Raw genomic sequence first — 14424 nt, forward strand, 5'->3', positions numbered from 1 at the left:
TGGATGTGTACTCCGGCCTGACTGAGGAGGATATCTGCTATACTGCTGCTGAGGCTGCCCGCCTCGAAACTCTCCGGAATGTCCAGAAAATCTGGCCCTCTTGGGCTGCCTCCTATCACGATCTCTATCAGGCTGGCCCCCTCTATGCCGGTCCTCCATTCCTTGCGCATACGCCTGTAACCGGGTAATGTCCATACCAGTCTGCGATGCCATCGCCATACAGCTATCCACTAAATAACGGTCCAGCCCTATCACGTACCGATGCATCCTGTCAGCTATATCAGCTACAATGGTAGGTGCGTATCTGGCCAGGGAGTCGAACTCTTGACTGTACTCCCGAACACTCCTACCCCTCTGTCTCAGCTGCAAAAATCTATCAACTCTCGCTCGCCGCAGCTCTGGAGGCAAAAAGTGGCTGAGAAAGGCTGCTGTAAACTCGTCCCACACGGCTGGAGGAGCATCCTCGCCTCTAGACAGCTCACAGGACTCATACCAATTAATCGCTACATCCCGCAGTCTATGTGAAGCCAGCTCGACAAACTCAGTTTCAGAAGCCCTGACTAGTCTCAGCGTACGCTGCATCTGTGGAATAAAATCCTGGGGATCCTCCTCGGGCTTAGACCCGTAGAACTCTGGGGGATTACAGGTCAATAAATCACGAACCCTCAAACTGTCATGTCTGTCTACATCATCACCCCCTAACCCGCGTCTGCGAGCCTGTCCTGCTACTAATCTCGTCAATAGTTGTACCGCATCTCTCATCGCCCTGTCCTCCGCCCCTGGCTGAGGAGCTGGAGGCTCGGGCGCTGGGGCCTCCGGAGCTAATGGTGGGGCCGTCTCCTGATCTATGGTGGCAGCGGTTGCTGCTCCAGGCTCCACTAATGGTGTGGGTGTAGCAGAACCCGCCGACTGGGGTGCAATATCGGGCATAGTCTGAACACGAGCCCGAGTGCTCTCTGTACCTGACTGGTCTCTCCTGCCACAGCTTTGCCCTTCTGGGCCGCTGTCGCCTTCTTCGGAGGCATCACTATAAACATAACAATCGGTCAGAAAGAAATCATCCTAATAGTACATATCTTTCGCACGATCAAAGATCAAAAGATAGGTAACACCCTAAATGTCCTGTAGCCTCCTGTTTATAGATGTGGTGCACAACACACCGATAAACATGACTCTACTAGACACGGATTGTAGACATTCCGAGGACAAACCGCTCTGATACCACTGTTGTCACGACCCAACCCCGTGGGCCGTGACTAGTGCCCTAGTTGGACACCTGATAACGTCCAAATTCACTCCTCAAAGAGAAAGTGTACACGGTCGTATGCAATATAATTTACCCAACTATGAGTCGGGGTCGATCCCACAGGGAACAATATGCTAGGCGATTAAGAAAGTAAGGAACTTTCACCAACTAAGCTAAAGCCAAACGACAGAAAATATTTTGGTTTTTTTTTAGAGAAATATAACTAATGCAAAAATGTAAACTAACCTAGAAAGCAAGTAAAATGATCAATGGCCACAAGCATGGATACAAGGGAAACTACGCTCAAGTAACGATCCAATGTACTTCATGATTTACAAATAATGGTGAGTTCATATTACTTAGCCTCGGATAATGACTATAAATTAGCTTCTTCCGAAGGCTAACTAGACTACCTAATTGAATATCCCTAAAGCAATTAGGAGCATTAAGAACACCCGAATATGGCTACAAGAGGTGTCGCCTATGTCACGACCCAACCCCGTAGGACGTGACTAGTGCCCGGTCTGGGTAACCAAACCCATCTATCACACGTATTCAAATGTATAGCAGAAGCCGACAAAGCTATATTCCAAATACAGATAATTTCCAGAAAAATTTCAGCAGAGTTTCCTTTGTTTTTCGGACTAACCAGAATAACCCTGTACACAGCAAACACCAACAGAGGCCACACAGGGCTAATCAAAGCAATGCACAAACATATGCGGACCGGCCGCCTCGGCGTATGGGATCGCCCAAACAATATATACACATAAGCATACAGACTGACCATAACCCACAGACATGTCCACAGACCTCTAAACTGACCGACAGAATCATATGACGGGACAGGGCCCCGCCGTACCCAAATAGTCAGATATGCAGAAATATATACATGGCGAAGGATATATATACCAAAAGTGGACTTCGAATCAAAGGAGTAATCTGAATTAGCAGAAGTGGAGCCTACAGTGGTGGATCACCGGCGTCTGTACCTGCGGGCATGAAACGCAGCCCCCGAAGAAAGGGGGTCAGTACGAAATATGTACTGAGTATGTAAAGCATGGAGTACAAAAATATAGGCCACAACTGAAAGCGAACAGAATACAAAAGAGAGAAATGCTGAACAGTATATCAAAATGTTTATCAAAGTCATATAAACATAATGCAAACAAAATCATGCAAAGCTCAGGAACGTGGTCACCACTCTGACGCTGGTGCCACACACAGCATAACACCAGAAGGTTCAAATCTCAGTACATCCCCGAACACACACATATGAGCTTATCACATCACAGCCATATCACAACATAACTCCAAACGGAACCCGGCCCTATGGCGAGGCCTCGGGGAACCGTAACACAGCATACGACCGAATCATCATAGAGCGCACGAATCATAACCGGCCCGGGAACCGGTGAACGAAGTCATAATAAGGCACGAGCGGAGTCGTGAGCAAACAATGCAATTTTGTTTATCAAAATAGCCTTTCAAAACTTGATTACTTCATAAGTCAGTTCATTAACCAAAATAGTCAAATAATTAGTTAGTACGAAAGTTTATTTCGCAAAATGTTTCCAAAGTGGTACGTATGGCCCAAAACATAGTTTGTTACATCATAGTGTTCCGAACATTATTTCATAAAGGACAATTTCAAAATCGAAGATTCTTTGTCGAAGCTTATCCAAAAAGAGAGCCTAGTAGGACAAATAAGGCATCTCGGGGTTAGCGGGCCCACCTCGGGTCAAGTCGAGGTGGCGAACATAATTTATGAACATTTCGGGTCTATAAGATCATACACAAAGATTTCAAAGTAATCCGATTGCATTTTCATAAGTTTCGGACGTTTGAGTGCTTTCTAGCCAAAATAGGAACATTAGGCTTCAATTGAATTGAATGAATAGTAGCCATTTTCTAGATCGGATTTCGAGGAGCAGAATTGCTCCCGGGATCCCGATATCAACCTAACATACTAAGACATGCCAAAAGAAGAAGTGGGAAGCTTTACATACCTTAGAAACGTCTTATGCTCACCCCAAAATCAAATCCCGTTTCGTCCAGAATCTGCAAATGGTCAAAGTTACCTATTAGAGATTCTTAAGCTTAAAAATTCCATTAACTTCATTTCTGCCTACCGAAATTTCAGCAGCACTTCCCCTATATATCTAACACCCCCGAGACTTAGCTCGGCTCAAAATACATCAACAACAACAACCCAAACATCACAAACAACACAAACCACAACTAAAGCACTTTAACTTCAATATTCTTCCTTACCATATAAGTTGACAACTTTCATTCAAACTTCACAATACCAAACTAATGTTCACCTTATTGTATTCATTCACCCATTCAAGGCTATTCAAGCACATCTCAATTAGGTTCCAAACACTATACATAATTTCAAGAAGTCCTTACTTTCCATATTTCACCCGAAACATCAAAAATTCCGACGAACATTCCAACTTACATTGTTTCATTCCAAATTCATTAACAACAACCATAAGTCACATTTAAAGCCTTAATATCATAATTATACAATGATATACACAAATATACCAAAATCATATACTTTCCCACAATAATCCGCAACCATTTTCAATGCCAATTCAATTCGTTTAACATTCATTTACATCATAAATGCCACAACGACACAACTAACAAATTAAACAAAATCAAATTCACCTCCCCTCCACCACATTATGGCTCACGGCCAAACACACCCTTCTCACACACACACGCCATGCACAAACACAACACCATTCCATAATCTTCATGCAACATCAATCACTATAACATATAAACCCATTTCATAACATAAAAACATAGATTTCTCACCTTTTTCTTGAAATTCCGATTTGCCGCAAACGTCGCTCTTTCGCCAAACTACTTGTATCACGTCGGAGAGCGTCTTGCGTACGAATACAAGAAGAACAAGATTTTTAAGACTAAGATCAAGGCTAGAAAATTTTCTTTTCTCTTCTATGGGGTTTCGGCCGAGAACCTTTTTTTTGGAGCTCAATGGTTTTAATTTTGTTTCTTGAACATTCTAATAGCTAAGGATGCTATATACTTGATTAAGGGTCATGTGGTAATCACATGACCACTTAAAATGGGGCTTGGGCCAAGCCTTGGCTGGCCACCCCTTACACTTGGGCTCAAATTTTGTTCCAATTTTTCTTGGCCCAATTCATTAAAAATCCCGTTTTGTAATTCCCGAAACTAATTTCTGAAATTCCAAATTTACCCTCGGCCTTCCCCAATGACTTAGCACCAATAGTTTCATAACCAACATATTCATATTATCTAGAATCAAAATATTTCCTTATAACACACAAGTCTTAATTATTTCGCGATTTCCAATTATGCGAAAACACGGGACATAACAGCCTATCCCTAGGTCGATTTCCATTAGATGAGGGTTAACGCCCCAAATTCTTGTTAATTAATCTTTCCCAATCCCGAGTTTGCCTCTTCCAAGTTTAAATAGAAATAAATGGGCAAGTCTTAGGGTTAGCTACTCCCTTAAGAATCATTCAAAATGAGATTAATTAAAGAAACAATAACCACTTCATTAGGAATAAAATCATTCAACACATAAGCAAAACAAGAGATTCATTCGAAACTTAAACAATGTATACTTCCATAAACAAGGTTCAAGTATTGAAATGAAATACTACACACATAAATATTCAATACAAAACAAGAAATTGAAGAAAGGATTAAGAAATATCTCATTAAAGTGCTTCCAATCTTCTCCTTCAATGGTGTTGGTGATGAAACCCTAGCCTCCAAGTTTATGTGTTATGCCAAAGATGATAATGTTTTCCCCCAAGTCTTCCTTTTATGTTTCCCCCATTTTTCCAAGTCCAAAAAATGACAAAATATGCCCCAGATTTTCGTTTTTGCAGTTCTGCCCGTTTTTTGCAAATCTGTCCCATTTTTGCAAAACTGTCCACTTTTGACAGTTTTGCAAAACTGTGCAGTTTTTGTCCAATTTGGCCTCTTTTTGACTTTATTTTCGCTTGGTTTCTTCATCACTTCTAAATCACATAAACCTATAAAATGGAAGTAAACAACATTAAATGCACTATTTTTTTAATCAAAACATAGCAACAATGTAAGATTAAAGAAGAAATAAGTTGGTAAAATACCAACTTATCAAACCCCCAAACTTAAACTATTGTTTGTCCTCAAGCAAATCAAATTATAATTTCCTTCAAAGGACTCCATTCAAAAGTGCACCAACATCATACCAAGTTAAAAAGGTCTACTTTAAGCACAAACACATGACTTTGATTGGTACCAACAATTAATCCAAAACATATGAATCACCAACTTCTTCTCAAAAAAACTTCATTTTCATTTCAAGTGCTCAAACACCAAGTTAATCAAAGTAGCAATCACGTCATGACACTAAAGCTTCAAAATTTGCCTCATTATCACAAAACAACTTTCTTTTGTTCATTCCTCTCAATTGAAAAATGGAAAAAATTCACAACTTAAATTCTCATGTGCCCTCACACTCAAGAGAGAATCCCACACTTAGAAAATGTAATTCAAATGAGATATCAAATAGAAAGAATTAACTCTCTCTCACACAAAGATGTTCAAATGCACACAAGTAGTACCATAAGCTTGCCCTTCATGTATTTCTCCACTAATGTAGACACACTTGGTTCAAAATCAATTAGGACTTAACGGGTTGTAATTTAGGTTTTTGGTTAAGGTAGGGCACAATTTGGGTAAAAGTGACTCAAAACCTCCCTTAGCACTATAATTTTCAACATTCAACGCACACTTCCTTTGAAACTTTTCCACCCCTTTCTTCATTTTTTCATTTCACCACTTAGTCTTCCCATTAATCACAACTCTTTATTCTTCCTTTATTTTTATTTTTTTTTTCTTTTTCAAAATAACAAGGAAGTTTTCAATTTTTTTTTCTTTCACCTTTTCACCTTTAAAGTAACTCCCTCATAACAACTTTTCCAACCATCACCCCCAAACTTAGACTTTTAGCCTATGTTTGCACTTTCAACGCACTTAAGGAGGTAGAGTACCAAAAGATGGATCAATGAAGAACAAGGTAAAGCTTGTAACATGGTTTTCAAAGAAAAGGTTAAAGGCTCAAAAGGGGTTAACTAGGGAAAACATGCAAGGGTAGGATATTTAAGGGGCAAAAACGGTCCAAGGAAGGCCTAACATCATTTTTTAAACCAAGTGTAGTCTAGGATTTCGCCTTGAAACACATTCCGAGCAAGTTCTAGACCACAAGTAATGCAAAAGAACTCACAAAACCTCACTACACATGGCACATGCAAACTCAAGTGAAATATGTATCCAAGAACCAATTGAAACAAATGAACTCAAAAAGTCACTCATAGCCTAAAGAGATTAATTAGTGAAAGTAAGAGCCAAAAATTGAATCTAAAAGTCACAACAAGAAACCTTACTTCAATCATTTTTCTTTTTCAAAAATCAAGAATTCACATGCCAAGGTTTAAATAAGTTGGTACCAAGCAAGCCAAAAATTAGCCAAGGGGCAAAAAATCACATCCCAACACCATTTTTACTCCTAAACTACCTAACTAAGAACGGAAATAAAATAATAAAACTGACTAATCTACAACATGCCAAAAGAACGAAATTTTTAGAAATATGAGCAAGTTCCATTTGTAACGTTTATCCACAGCCACACCAACAGTCATAAAACAAGCCCGGCAAGGGCACACAATCAAGCATAACCAAAATATAACGTGCTACCACATGTCACCCCCAACTAAAAATATTGCAATGTCCTCACTGCACAATGACAACAAAGGACAGTTTTGCAGAAGCAAAAACTGAACAGTTTTTCAGAAACTGGACAGTTTTGCAGAAACTGGACAGTTTTACAAAAACTGGACAGTTTTTTTGCAGAAACTGGACAGTTTCTGTAATTTTCAGCAGCTACTGGTTTGGGGCTGTCCGGAAATCCGACCTGCTCAAAACAACTCCAAAAATTTTGAAACTTTGCAGATTAGTCAAAAACCATAAGCAAAACCATTCCAAAAAATCAAATTTCAAAAATGATTTAAAATTTTTAAAACGATGGGTTGCCTCCCACCAAGCGCTTAAGTTAACGTCGCGGCATGACGGTTACCTTTACCACTTTTCCTTCCATTTGGAAGATATGAATTTGCGCCCCAACTTTGAATCAAGATCATGATGACGCTCATGGGGCGGTGGTAAGTAGATGAACAAGCCAAACGTTAATTTCTTCATTTTGCACTTCTAGGCTTTTAAATGAGGAATGTCATTTTGCCTTCTTACTCTTTCGAATTGCAAGATGTAAGGCACTTGTCTTTCTTCTTCACCATCCAACATGGATGTATGTGGCTCAATTCCCATATCACCATACAAATCCAATGTTGAAAAATGCTTGGAGTCAGACTTCAACCTCCCAATTTGTAAATTTTTCCGGATTTTGACATTCTCATTTTCCCCCAAACTAGAGTCAACTTCCACCATTTTTCTCAAGACAACGGTTGACTCCAATTTCTTTTCTTCTTTGGCATCTCTAATGAAAATGGATTCGTTTGGAGGATTTTCAATTCTTGATTCCTCCTTTTCACGATTGGCCTCCAACATGGGCATTCTCTCCTCATATTGAGCATTTGAGAATTCTTCTTGATTTTGTTCAAATGCCCACGGAAGGTTTTTGTATTCATTCATCAAGCCATTTTGGAGACTAGTTTCCAAGTACTCCTCCAAGGCTTTTTGCTTTTCATTTCCTCCTTCAAGTAGGCATTCCATCATGAGCTTGAACTCTCCATTTTGTCCATTCTCAACTTCTTCCACTTCCATTTCCCTATCATTGTCACAACAAAAAGTAGAATCGTCATAGTGGGGGTTCGGGGAAGGGAAGGACACATAAGCACAATTAGCCCAATGGTCATTTTGACCACCACATCTATCACATATGCTCCACTCATGGGTTCGAGATTGTGCGCACAATCCTCCCCCGGGAGACTTTAAACAATTTTGCCAAGAGTGGGGTCCTCCACAATAGGGACAAGGGTCATCACAGTATGAACAACTACCATCCAACCAATTTTCATTATATGATGCCATTATTTTTTTTGGACAGTTCTGCAAAAACTGGACAGTTTTGCAGAAGCAAAAACTGGACAGTTCTGCAGAAGCAAAAACTGCACAGTTTTGCAAAAACTGGACAGTTCTTCAGAAACTGGAGAGTTTTGCAGAAGCAAAAACTGGACAGTTTTGCAAAAACTGGACAGTTTGCAGAAACTATGCAGTTTAGCACAAACTGCTCAGTTTTTTTTTTAAAGATAAAATAAAGCAAAGAAAGTTTGGACCAAAGCAAGTTAGCTTAAATCCTAAACTAACCCAAATACGCCAAATTGTTCCCCGGCAACGGCGCCATTTTTGATAACGTCCAAATTCACTCCTCAAAGAGAAAGTGTACATGGTCGTATGCAATATAATTTACCCAACTATGAGTCGGGATCGATCCCACAGGGAACAATATGCTAGGCGATTAAGAAAGTAAGGAACTTTCACCAACTAAGCTAAAGCCGAACGACAGAAAATATTTTGGTTTTTTTTTAGAGAAATATAACTAATGCAAAAATGTAAACTAACCTAGAAAGCAAGTAAAATGATCAATGGCCACAAGCATGGATACAAGGGAAACTATGCTCAAGTAACGATCCAATGTACTTCATGATTTACAAATAATGGTGATTTTATATTACTTAGCCTCGGATAATGACTCTAAATTAGCTTCTTCCGAAGACTAACTAGACTACCTAATTGAATATCCCTAAAGCAATTAGGAGCATTGAGAACACCCGAATATGGCTACAAGTGGTGTCGTCTATCCCTAGGTCGATTTCCATTAGATGAGGGTTAACGCCCCAAATTCTTGTTAATTAATCTTTCCCAATCCCGAGTTTGCCTCTTCCAAGTTTAAATCGAAATAAATGGGCAAGTCTTAGGGTTAGCTACTCCCTTAAGAATCATTCAAAATGAGATTAATTAAAGAAACAATAACCCACTTCATTAGGAATAAAATCATTCAACACATAAGCAAAACAAGAGATTCAATCGAAACTTAAACAATGTATACTTCCATAAACAAGGTTCAAGTATTGAAATGAAATACTACACACATAAATATTCAATACAAAACAAGAAATTGAAGAAAGGATTAAGAAATATCTCATTAAAGTGCTTCCAATCTTCTCCTCCAATGGTGTTGGTGATGAAACCCTAGCCTCCAAGTTTATGTGTTATGCCAAAGATGATAATGTTTTCCCCCAAGTCTTCCTTTTATGTTTCCCCCATTTTTCCAAGTCCAAAAAATGACAAAATATGCCCCGGATTTTCGTTTTTGCAGTTCTGCCCGTTTTTTGCAAATCTGTCTCATTTTTGCAAAACTGTCCACTTTTGGCAGTTTTTGTCCAATTTGGCCTCTTTTTGACTTTATTTTCGCTTGGTTTCTTCATCACTGCTAAATCACATAAACCTATAAAATGGAAGTAAACAACATTAAATGCACTATTTTTTTTAATCAAAACATAGCAACAATCTAAGATTAAAGAAGAAATAAGTTGGCAAAATACCAACTTATCAACACCCATACACACTCACTTACCAAATCGATATATCAAGGACTTATCCCTATTCAGCATACATTAAGTTATGCAGATATTGAAATCAGATGTCGTCTTAAGCGGTCATATATAGCAAAATATCACACAGAAGCCGGCAAGGCTGGCGGAAAACACATCGCCCGAATATATATACATCCATACACACACATATGGACCGTTTCGGCCATCACAGCAAACGGGACCGCTTAAGACACAAATCACAGACATGACCACACAATGATGACCCATGACCCACATATATGTCTACAGGCCTCTACAAACCACAACAGAAACATATGACGAGACAGGGCCCCGCCGTACCCCAAATAGTCATATATATACAGAAACATGTACAACAAAGATATGTACCAAAAATATGGGCTCCGGATCAAAGGGAGCGCTCCAAGGTAGCAAAATAGGTATCCTACACTGGCGGGTCACCAGAACGAACGTCTGCACCTGCGGGCATGAAACGCAGCCCCCGAAGAAAGGGGGTCAGTACGAAATATGTACTGAGTATGTAAAGCATGAAATACAGTAATCCAAATCATAACTGAAATAAGGAGTATGAAAAATGATTACAGAATCAGTATATCAAAGCTTGTTCTGAAAACATAGATAATGCAAATAAAACAAAATCATGCATATGGCTCAGGAGCGTGGTCGCGACTCCGACGCTGGCGCCACAACACATCATACTCCAGAAGGTTTCAAATCTCCGTACAACCCCGACACATATCGTAACATCATAACACATCATAACACCATATATAGGCGGTACCCGGCCCTTTAATAAGTGGCTCGGCGAACCATAACACATCATACTGCCGAATATAACATAGTGCGCACGACGACAAAACCGGCCCAGGACCCGGCGAACGATGTCATAGTAGTATGCACAAGCAGAGTAGTGAGAAACCACGTGCACATAAATCAAGACTCAATGGATATACATACTTACCGACCCCTGAAGGCTCAGAAACAAGTTTCGGGTCGATCCGACCTAGTATGAGAAAGTTACGAACGTTTGAAGTACAGAACGTTCTATAAGCGTTTCAGAAGCCATTTTTGGAAAATCAAAGCCATAATCATGTCAAAAATCTTTTGGATATTGTTATGGATCAAATCAAATAGAACTTTTGGAGTCTTATGTATGTATGGAAACATATCAAAGGCTCGATGGAGCAAACAAATGTGTTAACATTTGGAAGGTCAAAACTATAGTCATATCATTTGTTTCTCAAATGCTATTCGGAAACATATTGGCCAAACTTCGGACATCATAGATACACGTCATCGGACATCATGGATACATATCAAAACCATACAGAACAGCTTATGAGAAATCAAGAACGTTAGCCATCCTAGTGGCTCTAAGAATAAGAATCTTTCTGAAACCATACATATACATCATATACTTATTTCATAAGGATCATGCCAAAGAAGAAAAGGTTAAGCCTTACATACCTCGCTCGCCTCCTAAGCTAACCGCAACTCAAGTCTCGGGCTCCCCAAGATCTACAATAACGTTATTAATTACCAAATGTTAGCTACAAGTACTTAGAAATTCAATTCTACTAGCACTTGTCTACAGAAATTTCGGCAGCATCTCCCCTGTAAATACAACAACCCCGAGAATTCAACTCAGCCAAATTTATCAACAACCATACCAACAATCATTTCAACAATACCAACAATCAATTTGGAACATATTTTAACATTAGTAACCCGCTCAACATTCAAAACAATCCAACCAACTCTATTCCACCCGAAACTCTACAAATACAACAAAAGCTACCACAACACATTTTCTTCTTTCCAATTCATAAACTACCATAACAATTCATACTCTAGCAACTTCCTTCTCACAATTACATAAAACCATATTAAAATCACATTAATTCCTACAACAACCCACAACAAATTTCAATGCCGACTTGAACCATTAAACCTTCATTTACATCATAAAGGCCACAACAACACAACTAACATGCTAAATAAAATTAATTCATCTTTCCTCCACCATACAACACCACACGGCCACATTTACACACACACACCCACACGGCCCACACACAACACATAATATTTCCATGATTTTCATTCATTTCGACTTACTACAACATATATAAACCTTCCATAACATATAAAAGAATATGAATTCTTACCTTTTTCCTTAAATTTCCACTTGACTAGAATTTTGAACTTGCCACCAAGAGTGGTTTTCTTGCTTCAACAATTATACCACGTTGAAGAGGACCTTTGAATTAGTAGGAATACTAGAAGAAATAAATTTTTGGATCAAAGTTGAAGGCTTCAAAATTTTCTTCTTCTTTTCTTTTCTTCGCCGAATGGCCTATTTTTGGCTCTCAAGTTTCCTTTTCTTGAAGGTTCTTGAAGGAAAATGACAATTTATGGGGGATTTATCCCTTTTTATTCATTTGGATTAAAATTTCCAAGTGGGCCTTGGCCCATGCCTTGGCCGGCCACACTTGGGCTTTGTTCTTTTTTTTTTTTTTTGTTTTTCAAGCCCAAACATCCATGACCAATTTTTTTGTAATTCATGAAACTATTTTCCAAATTTCCAATTTTACCCTTAGCCTTCCTCAATATTTCCGCATCAATATTTTCATGAACAACTTATGTATTAAATAAGATAAAAAATATTGTCTTATCTCTTACTAGTCACAATTATCTCAAATTATCCAAATGTGCAAATTACGGGATATAACATTTTGTTTCCATTTCTTTTGGGTTTTCGGTTGAGGCAAGGTTCGACCTTGAGAATCTATTTGATAATGTGGGAGATAACTTGTCAAGAAGTGAAGCAAGTAGAGAGAATCAATAGTCAATGTCCAATTTAATGTATTGGTGTCAATGTCCAAGAACTTATCATAACATGCTCGAATGATTGGCTCAAATAACCTTAGCTACACTGTATGAAATATTGGACTTGGGAAGAATCCATGCGATTCCGGGCTATGTTTAGTTTGTGCCTTTGAGTGAAAAAGAAATCTGGACGTGAAAAATGGTATGGTCCTAGGCCTACTTTTTGAGGGACATAAGCTTGTGTATTAATTTCTTTAATGGTTTTAGGAACTTGACCAATACAGGGAGAAAAGTCAATCACTATTTCTTTCTCTAATTTGAAGGTATTGATAGAGTCAATGAGCCAATGTTGCTCAGCTAGTGGATTATCGATGAAAGATGATTCTGTGGTCATCTTTTAGTGTAGTAGTAATATATTTTGGGTGTGGATCTTCTGATGTGAAGTGGAGCAAATTCGAAGCATGGTTTATATATTGGTATTGGGAGCAGCTGTTTTCCCTTTCAAAGGGAGTAAAACCGAATTAGAAAAACCGAAACCGAACCGAACCGAACTAATTCGGTGCGGTGTTTGGTATTCACTTTCAAAAAACCAAAACCGAAGAACAGAACCGAAGTTTGAAAAAACCGAATCGAAGAACCGAACGCCCACCCCTAGTATATAGTCAGAAAACTACATAACCATCTTCAAATAATATCAACGACCAGGCAAGGACGATTTTTTTTTTTTTTTTATCATAATATAGCCATTCTTTATAATAATCTTTTATCCCACATATTATAGTCGGATAATCTTTTTAAATTTTACAGTCGCTAAACTAATTGATGAATGTGCAACACATTAACTAAAACTATTAAGGCATGGATCATGCTCTCAAAACAAACATCTTATTACGCATATTACAATGCATTTAATTTATGAATATTTTGGCGTTTGCCAAACACATATACAAGTTTAAAGATACTTATAAGTTTACTCAAATTAATTAAACACCATCTAACTGCACTTACACGATTGAAGACCACAAAGCCAACATCAAGAACGACGTCACTTACGGTGAGAGTCTTAGCATGGCCTCCGAGATAATCCTCCTTCTCATAAACCACAACATTCACTCCAGCTTTTGACAATTCATATGCAGCTACTAGTCCACTTATCCCTGCCCCCACCACTTCTACTTTGATTTTTTGTAACTTGAGCTTCAATATTACAACTGCAATAATAATCAAGATTAGAAGAGGTAAAAGGACAGAAGTTAAAAGATATTACGTAGTCATTAGTAATATTTATTTCCCTACTTTTAATGAACTGAATGAAATTAAACCTATTGATACCAACTTGTTCAAAAGTTAAAACGAAAAACAATACTCGATCGACTTAATTATGTAAATCAGTTACACACCGTCAAAGAACATACGGCGTTATACATTCACAAATCTTTTTAGATATTGCTGGAGTTTTAAAGTTGAATGAAAAATTATTGTTACTGAGGACAAGGTTTTATAATGGTGACAAACGTACCTCACCACGAAATTAAGGAAATGAAGTGATAGAGTACTAGTACTAGTCCTAGCTATAAGCTGGAGTAAATTTCATGGTTGGTCATCTTTGTATTCGCTAATCATTATATAAAAATTACTCCCTCTGTTTCAATTTATGTGAAACTATTTTCTTATTAGTTCGTGTAAAAAAGAATG

At 38.5% G+C, this 14424-nt stretch overlaps 1 pseudogene; it reads right to left on the minus strand.

The window, feature by feature from the left end:
- Positions 1-14424, minus strand: part of LOC132644092 (uncharacterized) — a 139406-nt pseudogene that overhangs the window by 98329 nt on the left and 26653 nt on the right.

This window comes from Lycium barbarum, chromosome 6 (genome assembly GCF_019175385.1).
Source record: "Lycium barbarum isolate Lr01 chromosome 6, ASM1917538v2, whole genome shotgun sequence".
Taxonomy (NCBI): Eukaryota; Viridiplantae; Streptophyta; class Magnoliopsida; order Solanales; family Solanaceae; genus Lycium; species Lycium barbarum.